This window comes from Hyla sarda, chromosome 1, assembly GCF_029499605.1.
Source record: "Hyla sarda isolate aHylSar1 chromosome 1, aHylSar1.hap1, whole genome shotgun sequence".
In the NCBI taxonomy this organism is placed as follows: Eukaryota; Metazoa; Chordata; class Amphibia; order Anura; family Hylidae; genus Hyla; species Hyla sarda.
The window spans coordinates 257,147,981-257,161,920 of record NC_079189.1 but is presented as its reverse complement, the minus strand read 5'-3'; the positions used below and the strand labels follow the sequence as shown (position 1 = coordinate 257,161,920).

Sequence of the window (13,940 nt, the reverse complement as noted above, 5' to 3'; positions counted from 1 at the left end):
ATTTAAGCATCAATAAAAAAATTTCGGAATCGGAGGAGAAACAGAGCAAAATGTCAACTGCACCCGGAATTCCCAGCCAGTCTCCCATGGTGGTACTTACCAGGCCCGAAGCTGGGTAGCAGTCTGCGATCTGACGAGAACAGGCGCATTCAGCTTAGGATGGCCGTAGACATCTTCACACCCTGTATACTGTGGATTTAAGCATCAATAAATCCTTTTCGGAATCGGAGCGGAAGGCGGCAACAGAGCAAAATGTCAACGACACCTGGGATTCCCAGCCAGTCTGCCATGCTGGTACTTACCGGGCCCTAAGCTGGGTAGCAGTCTGCGATCTGACGAGAGCAGGCGCGTTCAGCTTAGGATGGCCGTTGACAGCTTCTCGCCCTTTATACTGTGCATTTAGGCATCAATAAATCCTTTTCGGAATTGGAACGGAAGGCGGCAACAGTGCAAAATGTCAACGGCAGCCGGGATTCCCAGCCAGTGTCCTATGCCGGTACTTACCGGGCCCTAAGATCTGTACCAGTCTGTGATCTGACGAGAGCAGGCGCGTTAAGCTTAGGATGGCCGTCGACAGCTTCACACCTTGTATACTGTGGATTTAAGCATCAATAAATTCTTTTCGGAATCGGAGCGTAAGGCAGCAATAGAGCAAAATATCAACGGCACACGGGATTCCCAGCCAGTCTCCCATGCCAGTACTTACCGGGCCCTAAGCTGGGTAGCAATCTGCGATCTGACGAGAACAGGCGCGTTCAGCTTAGGATAGCCGTTGACATCTTCACTCTTTGTATACTGTGGATTTAAGCATCAATAAATATTTTTTTTAATCGGAGAGGAAGGCGGCAACAGATCAAAATGTCAATAGCACCTTGGATTGCCAGCCAGTCTCCCATGCCCGTACTTGCCGGGCAGCAGTCTGCGATCTGACAAGAACAGGCGCATTCAGCTTAGGATAGCCGTAGACGGCTTCACACCCTGTATTTTGTGGATTTAAGCATCAATAAATCCTTTTCGGAATCGGAGCAAAATGTCTACAGAGCTACAGAGCAAAATGTCAACAACACCTGAGATTCCCAGCCAGTCTCCATTGCTGGTACTTACCGGGCCCTAAGCTGGGTAGCAGTCTGCGATCTGACGAGAGCAGGCGCGTTCAGCTTAGGATGGCCGTTGACAGCTTCACACTTTGTATACTGTGCATTTAAGCATCAATAAATCCTTTTCGGAATCGGAACGGAAGGCGGCAACAGAGCAAAATGTCAACTGCACCCGGGATTCCCAGCCAGTCTTCCATGCCGGTACTTACTGGGCCCTAAGCTGGGTAGCAGTCTGCGATCTGACGAGAGCAGGCGCGTTCAGCTTAGGATGTCTGTTGACATCTTCACACCTTGTATATTGTGGATTTAAGCATCAATAAATATTTTTTTAATCGGAGAGGAAGGCGGCAACAGAACAAAATGTCAATGGCACCTTGGATTGCCAGCCAGTCTCCCATGCCAGTAACTGCCGGGCAGCAGTCTGCGATCTGAGGAGAGCAGGCACGTTCAGGCTTAGGATGGCCGTTGACAGCTTCACACCCTGTATATTGTGGATTTAAGCATCAATAAATCCTTTTCCGAATCGGAGGGGAAGGCGGCAACAGATTAAAATGTCAACTGCACCCGGGATTCCCAGCCAGTCTCCCATGCTGGTACTTACCAGGCTCTAAGCTGGGTAGCAGTCTGCGATCTGACAAGAACAGGCGCATTCAGCTTAGGATAGCCGTAGACGGCTTCACACCCTGTATATTGTGGATTTAAGCATCAATAAATTCTTTTCGGAATCGGAGCAAAATGTCTACAGAGCTACAGAGCTACAGAGCAAAATGTCAACAACACCTGAGATTCCCAGCCAGTCTCCATTGCTGGTACTTACCGGGCCCTAAGCTGGGTAGCAGTCTGCGATCTGACGAGAGCAGGCGCGTTCAGCTTAGGATGGCCGTTGACAGCTTCACACTTTGTATACTGTGCATTTAAGCATCAATAAATCCTTTTCGGAATCGGAACGGAAGGCGGCAACAGAGCAAAATGTCAACTGCACCCGGGATTCCCAGCCAGTCTCCCATGCCGGTACTTACTGGGCCCTAAGCTGGGTAGCAGTCTGCGATCTGACGAGAGCAGGCGCGTTCAGCTTAGGATGGCCGTTGACATCTTTACGCCTTGTATATTGTGGATTTAAGCATCAATAAATATTTTTTTAATCGGAGAGGAAGGCGGCAACAGAGCAAAATGTCAATGGCACCTTGGATTGCCAGCCAGTCTCCCATGCCAGTAACTGCCGGGCAGCAGTCTGCGATCTGAGGAGAGCAGGCACGTTCAGGCTTAGGATGGCCGTTGACAGCTTCACACCCTGTATATTGTGGATTTAAGCATCAATAAATCCTTTTCCGAATCGGAGGGGAAGGCGGCAACAGATTAAAATGTCAACTGCACCCGGGATTCCCAGCCAGTCTCCCATGCTGGTACTTACCAGGCTCCAAGCTGGGTAGCAGTCTGCGATCTGACGAGAGCAGGCGCGTTCAGCTTAGGATGGCCGTTGACAGCTTCACACTTTGTATACTGTGGATTTAAGCATCAATAAATAATTTTCGGAATCGGAGCAGAATGTCAACTGCACCCGGGATTCCCAGCCAGTCTCCCATGCTGGTACTTACCAGGCCCGAAGCTGGGTAGCAGTCTGCGATCTGACGAGAACAGGCGCATTCAGCTTAGGATGGCCGTAGACATCTTCACACCCTGTATACTGTGGATTTAAGCATCAATAAATCTTTTTCGGAATAGCAGCGTAAGGCGGAAACAGAGCAAAATGTCAACGACACCTGGGATTCCCAGCCAGTCTCCCATGCTGGTACTTACCGGGCCCTAAGCTGGGTAGCAGTCTGCGATCTGACGAGAGCAGGCGCGTTCAGCTTAGGATGGCCGTTGACAGCTTCACGCCCTTTATACTGTGCATTTAAGCATCAATAAATCCTTTTCCGAATCGGAGCGGAAGGCGGCAACAGATTAAAATGTCAAATGCACCCGGGATTCCCAGCCGGTCTCCCATGCTGGTACTTACCAGGCCCTAAGCTGGGTAGCAGTCTGCGATCTGACGAGAGCAGGCGCGTTCAGCTTAGGATGGCCTTTGACAGCTTCATGCCCTTTATACTGTGCATTTAAGCATCAATAAATCCTTTTCGGAATCGGAACGTAAGGCGGCAACAGAGCAAAATGTCAACAGCAGACGGGATTCCCAGCCAGTGTCCCATGCCGGTACTTACCGGGCCCTAAGATCTGTACCAGTCTGCGATCTGACGAGAGCAGGCGCGTTAAGCTTAGGATGGCCATCGACAGCTTCACACCTTGTATACTGTGAATTTAAGCATCAATAAATTATTTTCGGAATCGGAGCGGAGGGCAGCAATAGAGCAAAGTGTCAACGGCACCTGGGATTCCCAGCCAGTCTCCCATGCCAGTACTTACCGGGCCGTAAACTGGGTAGCAGTTTGCAATCTGACGAGAGCAGGCACGTTCAGCTTAGGATGGCCATTGACAGCTTCATGCTTTTTATACTGTGCATTTAAGCATCAATAAAGCCTTTTCGGAATCGGAGAGGAAGGCGGCAACAGAGCAAAATGTCAATAGTTCCTTGGATTGCCAGCCAGTCTCCCATGCCTGTACTTTCCTGGCAGCAGTCTGCGATCTGACAAGAACAGGCACATTCAGCTTAGGATAGCCGTAGACGGCTTCACACCCTGTATACTGTGGATTTAAGCATCAATAAATCCTTTTCGGAATCGAAGCGGAAGGCGGCTACAGAGCAAAATGTCAACAACACCTGGGATTCCCAGCCAGTCTCCCATGCTGGTACTTACCGGGCCCTAAGCTGGGTAGCAGTCTGCGATCTGACGAGAGCAGTTGCGTTCAGCTTAGGATGGCCGTTGATAGCTTCTCGCCCTTTATACTGTGGATTTAAGCATCAATAAATTCTTTTCGGAATCGGAGCGGAAGGCAGAAATAGAGCAAAATGTCGACGGCACCCGGGATTCCCAGCCAGTCTCCCATGCCAGTACTTACCGGGCCCTAAGCTGAGTAGCAGTCTGCGATCTGACGAGAGCAGGCGCGTTCAGCTTAGGATGGCCATTGACAGCTTCATGCTTTTTATACCGTGCATTTAAGCATCAATAAATCCTTTTCGGAATCGGAGAGGAAGGCGGCAACAGAGCAAAATGTCAATAGCACCTTGGATTGCCAGCCAGTCTCCCATGCCCGTACTTGCCGGGCAGCAGTCTGCAATCTGACAAGAACAGGCACATTCAGCTTAGGATAGCCGTAGACAGCTTCACACCCTGTATACTGTGGATTTAAGCATCAATAAATCCTTTTCGGAATCGGAGCGGAAGGCGGCTACAGAGCAAAATGTCAACAACACCTGGGATTCCCAGCCAGTCTCCCATGCTGGTACTTACCAAGCCCTAAGCTGGGTAGCAGTCTGCAATCTGACGAGAGCAGGCGAGTTCAGCTTAGGATAGCCGTTGACATCTTCACGCCTTGTATATTGTGGATTTAAGCATCAATAAATATTTTTATTAATCGGAGAGGAAGGCGGCAACAGAGCAAAATGTCAATGGCACCTTGGATTGCCAGCCAGTCTCCCATGCCGGTAACTGCCGGGCAGCAGTCTGCGATCTGAGGAGAGCAGGCACGTTTAGGCTTAGGATGGCCGTTGACAGCTTCACACCCTGTATATTGTGGATTTAAGCATCAATAAATCCTTTTCCGAATCGGAGCGGAAGGTGGCAACAGATTAAAATGTCAACTGCACCCGGGATTCCCAGCCAGTCTCCCATGCTGGTACTTACCGGGCCCTAAGCTGGGTTGCAGTCTGCGATCTGACGAGAGCAGGCGCGTTCAGCTTAGGATGGCCGTTGACAGCTTCACACTTTGTATACTGTGGATTTAAGCATCAATAAATAATTTTCGGAATCGGAGCAAAATGTCAACGGCAGCCGGGATTCCCAGCCAGTCTCCCATGCTGGTACTTACCAGGCCCGAAGCTGGGTAGCAGTCTGCGATCTGACGAGAACAGGCGCATTCAGCTTAGGATGGCCATAGACATCTTCACACCCTGTATACTGTGGATTTAAGCATCAATAAATCCTTTTCGGAATCGGAGCGGAAGGCCGCAACAGAACAGAATGTCAACGACACCTGGGATTCCCAGCCAGTGTCTCATGCCGGTACTTACCGGGCCCTAAGATCTGTACCAGTCTGCGATCTGACGAGAGCAGGCGCGTTAAGCTTAGGATGGCCGTCGACAGCTTCACACCTTGTATACTGTGGATTTAAGCATCAATAAATTATTTTCGGAATCGGAGCGGAAGGCAGCAATAGAGCAAAATGTCAATGGCACCCGGGATTCCCAGCCAGTCTTCCATGCCAGTACTTACCGGGCCCTAAGCTGGGTAGCAGTCTGCGATCTGACGAGAGCAGGCGCGTTCAGCTTAGGATGGCCATTGACAGCTTCATGCTTTTTATACTGTGCATTTAAGCATCAATAAATCCTATTCGGAATCGGAGAGGAAGGCGGCAACAGAGCAAAATGTCAATAGCACCTTGGATTGCCAGCCAGTCTCCCATGCCCGTACTTGCCGGGCAGCAGTCTGCGATCTGACAAGAACAGGCACATTCAGCTTAGGATAGCCGCAGACGGCTTCACACCCTGTATACTGTGGATTTAAGCATCAATAAATCCTTTTCGGAATCGGAGCGGAAGGCGGCTACAGAGCAAAATGTCAACAACACCTGGGATTCCCAGCAAGTCTCCCATGCTGGTACTTACCGGGCCCTAAGCTGAGTAGCAGTCTGCGATCTGACGAGAGCAGGCACGTTCAGCTTAGGATGGCCGTTGACAGCTTCACGCCCTTTATACTGTGCATTTAAGCATCAATAAATCATTTTCTGAATCGGAGCGGAAGGTGGCAACAGAGCAAAATGTCAACTGCACCCGGGATTCCCAGCCAGTCTCCCACGCCAGTACTTACCGGGCCCTAAGCTGAGTAGCAGTCTGCGATCTGACGAGAGCAGGCGCGTTCAGCTTAGGATGGCCATTGACAGCTTCATGCTTTTTATACCGTGCATTTAAGCATCAATAAATCCTTTTTGGAATCGGAGAGGAAGGCGGCAACAGAGCAAAATGTCAATAGCACCTTGGATTGCCAGCCAGTCTCCCATGCCCGTACTTGCCGGGCAGCAGTCTGCAATCTGACAAGAAAAGGCACATTCAGCTTAGGATAGCCGTAGACAGCTTCACACCCTGTATACTGTGGATTTAAGCATCAATAAATCCTTTTCGGAATCGGAGCGGAAGGCGGCTACAGAGCAAAATGTCAACAACACCTGGGATTCCCTGCCAGTCTCCCATGCTGGTACTTACCAAGCCCTAAGCTGGGTAGCAGTCTGCAATCTGACGAGAGCAGGCGAGTTCAGCTTAGGATGGCCGTTGACATCTTCACGCCTTGTATATTGTGGATTTAAGCATCAATAAATATTTTTATTAATCGGAGAGGAAGGCGGCAACAGAGCAAAATGTCAATGGCACCTTGGATTGCCAGCCAGTCTCCCATGCCGGTAACTGCCGGGCAGCAGTCTGCGATCTGAGGAGAGCAGGCACGTTTAGGCTTAGGATGGCCGTTGACAGCTTCACACCCTGTATATTGTGGATTTAAGCATCAATAAATCCTTTTCCGAATCGGAGCGGAAGGTGGCAACAGATTAAAATGTCAACTGCACCCGGGATTCCCAGCCAGTCTCCCATGCTGGTACTTACCGGGCCCTAAGCTGGGTTGCAGTCTGCGATCTGACGAGAGCAGGCGCGTTCAGCTTAGGATGGCCGTTGACAGCTTCACACTTTGTATACTGTGGATTTAAGCATCAATAAATAATTTTCGGAATCGGAGCAAAATGTCAACGGCAGCCGGGATTCCCAGCCAGTCTCCCATGCTGGTACTTACCAGGCCCGAAGCTGGGTAGCAGTCTGCGATCTGACGAGAACAGGCGCATTCAGCTTAGGATGGCCATAGACATCTTCACACCCTGTATACTGTGGATTTAAGCATCAATAAATCCTTTTCGGAATCGGAGCGGAAGGCCGCAACAGAACAGAATGTCAACGACACCTGGGATTCCCAGCCAGTGTCTCATGCCGGTACTTACCGGGCCCTAAGATCTGTACCAGTCTGCGATCTGACGAGAGCAGGCGCGTTAAGCTTAGGATGGCCGTCGACAGCTTCTCTCCTTTTATACTGTACATTTAGGCATCAATAAATCCTTTTCGGAATTGGAACGGAAGGCGGCAACAGAGCAAAATGTCAACGGCAGCCGGGATTACCAGCCAGTGTCCCATGCCGGTACTTGCCGGGCCCTAAGATCTGTACCAGTCTGCGATCTGACGAGAGCAGGCGCGTTAAGCTTAGGATGGCCGTCGACAGCTTCACACCTTGTATACTGTGGATTTAAGCATCAATAATTTCTTTTCGGAATCGGAGTGGAAGGCAGCAATAGAGCAAAATATCAACAGCACCCGGGATTCCCAGCCAGTCTCCCATGCCAGTACTTACCGGGCCCTAAGCTGGGTAGCAGTCTGCGATCTGACGAGAGCAGGCGCGTTCAGCTTAGGATGGCCGTTGACATCTTCATGCATTTTATACTGTGCATTTAAGCATCAATAAATCCTTTTCGGAATCGGAGAGGAAGGCGGCAACAGAGCAAAATGTCAATAGCACCTTGGATTGCCAGCCAGTCTCCCATGCCCGTACTTGCCGGGCAGCAGTCTGCGATCTGACAAGAACAGGCACATTCAGCTTAGGATAGCCGTAGACGGCTTCACACCCTGTATACTGTGGATTTAAGCATCAATAAATCCTTTTCGGAATCGGAGCGGAAGGCGGCTACAGAGCAAAATCTCAACAACACCTGGGATTCCCAGCCAGTCTCCCATGCTGGTACTTACCGGGCCCTAAGCTGGGTAGCAGTCTGCGTTCTGACGAGAGCAGGCGCGTTCAGCTTAGGATGGCCGTTGACAGTTTCACGCCCTTTATACTGTGCATTTAAGCATCAATAAATCCTTTTCCGAATCGGAGCGGAAGGCGGCAACAGATTAAAATGTCAACTGCACCCGGGATTCCCAGCCAGTCTCCCATGCTGGTACTTACCAGGCCCTAAGCTGGGTAGCAGTCTGCGATCTGACGAGGGCAGGCGCGTTCAGCTTAGGATGGCCGTTGACAGCTTCACGTCTTGTATATTGTGGATTTAAGCATCAATAAATATTTTTATTAATCGGAGAGGAAGGCGGCAACGGAGCAAAATGTCAATGGCACCTTGTATTGCCAGCCAGTCTCCCATGCCGGTAACTGCCGGGCAACAGTCTGCGATCTGAGGAGAGCAGGCACGTTCAGGCTTAGGATGGCCATTGACAGCTTTACACCCTGTATATTGTGGATTTAAGCATCAATAAATCCTTTTCCGAATCGGAGCGGAAGGCGGCAACAGATTAAAATGTCAACTGCACCTGGGATTCAAAGCCAGTCTCCCATGCTGGTACTTACCAGGCCCTAAGCTGGGTAGCAGTCTGCGATCTGACGAGAGCAGGCACGTTCAGCTTAGGATGGACGTTGACAGCTTCACACTTTGTATACTGTGGATTTAAGCATCAATAAAAAAAAATCGGAATCTGAGGAGAAACAGAGCAAAATGTCAACTGCACCCGGGATTCCCAGCCACTCTCCCATGCTGGTACTTACCAGGCCCGAAGCTGGGTAGCAGTCTGCGATCTGACGAGAACAGGCGCATTCAGCTTAGGATGGCCGTTGACAGCTCCTCGCCCTTTATACTGTGCATTTAGGCATCAATAAATCCTTTTCGGAATTGGAACGGAAGGCGGCAACAGAGCAAAATGTCAACGGCAGCCGGGATTCCCAGCCAGTGTCCCATGCCGGAACTTACCGGGCCCTAAGATCTGTACCAGTCTGCGATCTGACGAGAGCAGGCGCGTTAAGCTTAGGATGGCCGTCGACAGCTTCACACCTTGTATACTGTGGATTTAAGCATCAATAAATTATTTTCGGAATCGGAGCGGAAGGCAGCAATAGAGCAAAATATCAACGGCACCCGGGATTCCCAGCCAGTCTCCCATGCCAGTACTTACCGGGCCCTAAGCTGGGTAGCAGTCTGCGATCTGACGAGAGCAGGCGCGTTCAGCTTAGGATGGCCGTTGACATCTTCACTCTTTGTATACTGTGGATTTAAGCATCAATAAATATTTTTTTTAATCGGAGAGGAAGGCGGCAACAGGTCAATAGCACCTTGGATTGCCAGCCAGTCTCCCATGCCCGTACTTGCCGGGCAGCAGTCTGCGATCTGACAAGAACAGGCGCATTCAGCTTAGGATAGCCGTAGACGGCTTCACACCCTGTATATTGTGGATTTAATAAATCCTTTTCGGAATCGGAGCAAAATGTCTACAGAGCTACAGAGCAAAATGTCAACAACACCTGAGATTCCCAGCCAGTCTCCCATGCTGGTACTTACCGGGCCCTAAGCTGGGTAGCAGTCTGCAATCTTACGAGAGCAGGCGCGTTCAGCTTAGGATGGCCATTAACAGCTTCACGCCCTTTATACTGTGCATTTAAGCATCAATAAATCCTTTTCTGAATCGGAGCGGAAGGCGGCAACAGATTAAAATGTCAACTGCACCCGGGATTCCCAGCCAGTCTCCCATGCTGGTACTTACCAGGCCCTAAGCTGGGTAGCAGTCTGCGATCTGACGAGAGCAGGTGCATTTAGCTTAGGATGGCCGTTGACAGCTTCACACTTTGTATACTGTGGATTTAAGCATCAATAAATAATTTTTGGAATCGGAGCAGAAACAGAGCAAAATGTCAACTGCACCCGGGATTCCCAGCCAGTCTTCCATGCTGGTACTTATCAGGCCCGAAGCAGGGTAGCAGTCTGTGATCTGACGAGAACAGGCACGTTCAGGCTTAGGATGGCCGTTGACAGCTTCACACCCTGTTTATTGTGGATTTAAGCATCAATAAATCCTTTTCCGAATCTGAGCGGAAGGCGGCAACAGAGCAAAATGTCAACTGCACCCGGGATTCCCAGCCAGTCTCCCATGCTGGTACTTACCAGGCCCTAAGCTGGGTAGCAGTCTGCGATCTGACGAGAGCAGGTGCATTTAGCTTAGGATGGCCGTTGACAGCTTCACACTTTGTATACTGTGGATTTAAGCATCAATAAATAATTTTCGGAATCGGAGCAGAAACAGAGCAAAATGTCAACTGCACCCGGGATTCCCAGCCAGTCTCCCATGCTGGTACTTATCAGGCCCGAAGCAGGGTAGCAGTCTGCGATCTGACGAGAACAGGCACATTCAGCTTAGGATGGCCGTTGACAGCTTCTCGCCCTTTATACTGTGCATTTAAGCATCAATAAATCCTTTTCTGAATCGGAGCGGAAGTCGGCAACAGATTAAAATGTCAACTGCACCCGGGATTCCCAGCCAGTCTCCCATGCTGGTACTTACCAGGCCCTAAGCGGGGTAGCAGTCTGCGATCTGACGAGAGCAGGCGCGTTCAGCTTAGGATGTCCGTTAACAGCTTCACGCCCTTTATACTGTGCATTTAAGCATCAATAAATCCTTTTCGGAATCGGAACGGAAGGCGGCAACAGAGCAAAATGTCAACGGCAGCCGGGATTCCCAGCCAGTGTCCCATGCCGGTACTTACCGGGCCCTAAGATCTGTACCAGTCTGCGATCTGACGAGAGCAGGCGCGTTCAGCTTAGGATGGCCATTGACAGCTTCATGCTTTTTATACTGTGCATTTAAGCATCAATAAATCCTTTTCGGAAACGGAATGGAAGGCGGCAACAGAGCAAAATGTCAACTGCACCCGGGATTCCCAGCCAGTCTCCCATGCCGGTACTTACTGGGCCCTAAGCTGGGTAGCAGTCTGCGATCTGACGAGAGCAGGCACGTTCAGCTTAGGATGGCCGTTGACATCTGCACGCCTTGTATATTGTGGATTTAAGCATCAATAAATAATTTTTTAATCTGAGAGGAAGGTGGCAACAGAGCAAAATGTCAATGGCACCTTGGATTGCCAGCCAGCCTCCCATGCCGGTAACTGCCGGGCAGCAGTCTGCGATCTGAGGAGAGCAGGCACGTTCAGGCTTAGGATGGCCGTTGACAGCTTCACACCCTGTGTATTGTGGATTTAAGCATCAATAAATCCTTTTCCGAATCGGAGCGGAAGGCGGCGATCTGACGAGAGCAGGCGCGTTCAGCTTAGGATGGCCGTTGACAGCTTCTCGCCCTTTATACTGTGCATTTAGGCATAAATAAGCTTAGGATGGCCGTCAACAGCTTCACACCTTGTATACTGTGGATTTAAGCATCAATAAATTATTTTCGGGATCGGAGCGGAAGGCAGCAATAGAGCAAAATGTCAACGGCACCTGGGATTCCCAGCCAGTCTCCCATGCCAGTACTTATCGGGCCCTAAGCTGGGTAGCAGTCTGCGATCTGACGAGAGCAGGCGCGTTCAGCTTAGGATGGCCATTGACAGCTTCATGCTTTTTATACTGTGCATTTAAGCATCAATAAATCCTTTTCGGAATCGGAGAGTAAGGCGGCAACAGAGCAAAATGTCAATAGCACCTTGGATTGCCAGCCAGTCACCCATGCCCGTACTTGCCGGGCAGCAGTCTGCGATCTGACAAGAACAGGCACATTCAGCTTAGGATAGCCGTAGACGGCTTCACACCCTGTATACTGTGGATTTAAGCATCAATAAATCCTTTTCGGAATCGAAGCGGAAGGCGGTTACAGAGCAAAATGTCAACAACACCTGGGATTCCCAGCCAGTCTCCCATGCTGGTACTTACCGGGCCCTAAGCTGGGTAGCAGTCTGCGATCTGACGAGAGCAGGCGTGTTCAGCTTAGGATGGCCGTTGTAAGGTTCACATTTTGTATACTGTGGATTTAAGCATCAATAAATAATTTTCGGAATCGGAGCAGAAACAGAGCAAAATGTCAACTGCTCCCAGGATTCCCAGCCAGCCTCCCATGCCGGTACTTACCAGGCCCGAAGCTGGGTAGCAGTCTGCGATCTGACAAGAACAGGCGCATTCAGCTTAGGATGGCCGTAGACATTTTCACAACCTGTATACTGTGGATTTAAGCATCAATAAATCCTTTTCGGAATCGGAGCGAAAGGCGGCAACAGAGCAAAATGTCAACGACACCTGGGATTCCCAGCCAGTTTCCCATGCTGGTACTTACCGGGCCCTAAGCTGGGTAGCAGTCTGCGATCTGACGAGAGCAGGCGAATTCAGCTTAGGATGGCCGTTGACAGCTTCTTGCCCTTTATACTGTGCATTTAAGCATCAATAAAACCTTTTCGGAATCAGAACGGAACGGAAGGCGGCAACAGAGCAAAATGTCAACGGCAGCCGGGATTCCCAGCCAGTGTCCCATGCCGGTACTTACCGGGCCCTAAGATCTGTACCAGTCTGCGATCTGACGAGAGCAGGCGCGTTAAGCTTAGGATGGCCGTCGACAGCTTCACACCTTGTATACTGTGGATTTAAGCATCAATAAATTCTTTGCGGAATCGGAGCGGAAGGCAGCAATAGAGCAAAATGTCAATAGCACCTGGGATTCCCAGCCAGTCTCCCATGCCAGTACTTACCAGGCCCTAAGCTGGGAAGCAGTCTGCGATCTGACAAGAGCAGGCGCGTTCAGCTTAGGATGGCCGTTGACATCTTCACGCCTTGTATACTGTTAATTTAAGCATCAATAAATATTTTTTTTAATCGGAGAGTAAGGCGGCAACAGATCAAAATGTCAATAGCACCTTGGATTGCCAGCCAGTCTCCCATACCCGTACTTGCCGGGCAGCAGTCTGCGATCTGACAAGAACAGGCGCATTCAGCTTAGGATAGCCGTAGACGGCTTCACACCCTGTATATTGTGGATTTAAGCATCAATAAATCCTTTTTGGAATCGGAGCAAAATGTCTACAGAGCTACAGAGCAAAATGTCAACAACACCTGAGATTCCCAGCCAGTCTCCCATGCTGGTATTTACCGGGCCCTAAGCTGGGTAGCAGTCTGCAATCTGACGAGAGCAGGCGCGTTCAGCTTAGGATGGCCATTAACAGCTTCATGCCCTTTATACTGTGCATTTAAGCATCAATAAATCCTTTTCTGAATCGGAGCGGAAGGCGGCAACAGATTAAGATGTCAACTGCACCCGGGATTCCAAGCCAGTCTCCCATGCTGGTACTTACCAGGCCCTAAGCTGGGTAGCAGTCTGCGATCTGACGAGAGCAGGCGCGTTCAGCTTAGGATGGCCGTTGACAGCTTCACACTTTGTATACTGTGCATTTAAGCATCAATAAATCCTTTTCGGAATCGGAACGGAAGGCGGCAACAGAGCAAAATGTCAGCGACAGCCGGGATTCCCAGCCAGTGTCCCATGCCGGTACTTACCGGGCCCTAAGATCTGTACCAGTCTGCGATCTGACGAGAGCAGGCGCGTTAAGTTTAGGATGGCCGTCGACAGCTTCACACCTTGTATACTGTGGATTTAAGCATCAATAAATTCTTTTCGGAATCGGAGCGGAAGGCGGCAACAGAGCAAAATGTAAACTGCACCCGGGATTCCCAGCCAGTCTCCCATGCCGGTATTTACTGGGCCCTAAGCTGGGTAGCAGTCTGCGATCTGACGAGAGCAGGCGCGTTCAGCTTAGGATGGCCGTTGACATCTTCACGCCTTGTATATTGTGGATTTAAGCATCAATAAATATTTTTTTAATCGGAGAGGAAGGCGGCAACAGAGCAAAATGTCAATGGCACCTT

General features: G+C 50.1%; 10 pseudogenes; all 10 read right to left on the bottom strand.

Annotated features, from left to right (window-relative positions):
- Window positions 1-253: 253 nt before the first annotated feature.
- On the bottom strand, window positions 254-373 carry LOC130352792 (5S ribosomal RNA; annotated as a pseudogene).
- A 2,472-nt stretch (window positions 374-2,845) lies between these two features.
- On the bottom strand, window positions 2,846-2,965 carry LOC130313432 (5S ribosomal RNA; annotated as a pseudogene).
- An 82-nt stretch (window positions 2,966-3,047) lies between these two features.
- LOC130331662 (5S ribosomal RNA) lies at window positions 3,048-3,167 on the bottom strand (annotated as a pseudogene).
- Window positions 3,168-4,045: 878 nt separating this feature from the next.
- On the bottom strand, window positions 4,046-4,165 carry LOC130343707 (5S ribosomal RNA; annotated as a pseudogene).
- Window positions 4,166-5,418: 1,253 nt separating this feature from the next.
- On the bottom strand, window positions 5,419-5,538 carry LOC130352046 (5S ribosomal RNA; annotated as a pseudogene).
- A 272-nt stretch (window positions 5,539-5,810) lies between these two features.
- On the bottom strand, window positions 5,811-5,930 carry LOC130328844 (5S ribosomal RNA; annotated as a pseudogene).
- A 1,657-nt stretch (window positions 5,931-7,587) lies between these two features.
- Window positions 7,588-7,707, bottom strand: LOC130323987 (5S ribosomal RNA; annotated as a pseudogene).
- A 272-nt stretch (window positions 7,708-7,979) lies between these two features.
- On the bottom strand, window positions 7,980-8,099 carry LOC130352243 (5S ribosomal RNA; annotated as a pseudogene).
- A 1,074-nt stretch (window positions 8,100-9,173) lies between these two features.
- Window positions 9,174-9,293, bottom strand: LOC130317963 (5S ribosomal RNA; annotated as a pseudogene).
- A 2,229-nt stretch (window positions 9,294-11,522) lies between these two features.
- LOC130353137 (5S ribosomal RNA) lies at window positions 11,523-11,642 on the bottom strand (annotated as a pseudogene).
- Window positions 11,643-13,940: the final 2,298 nt, after the last annotated feature.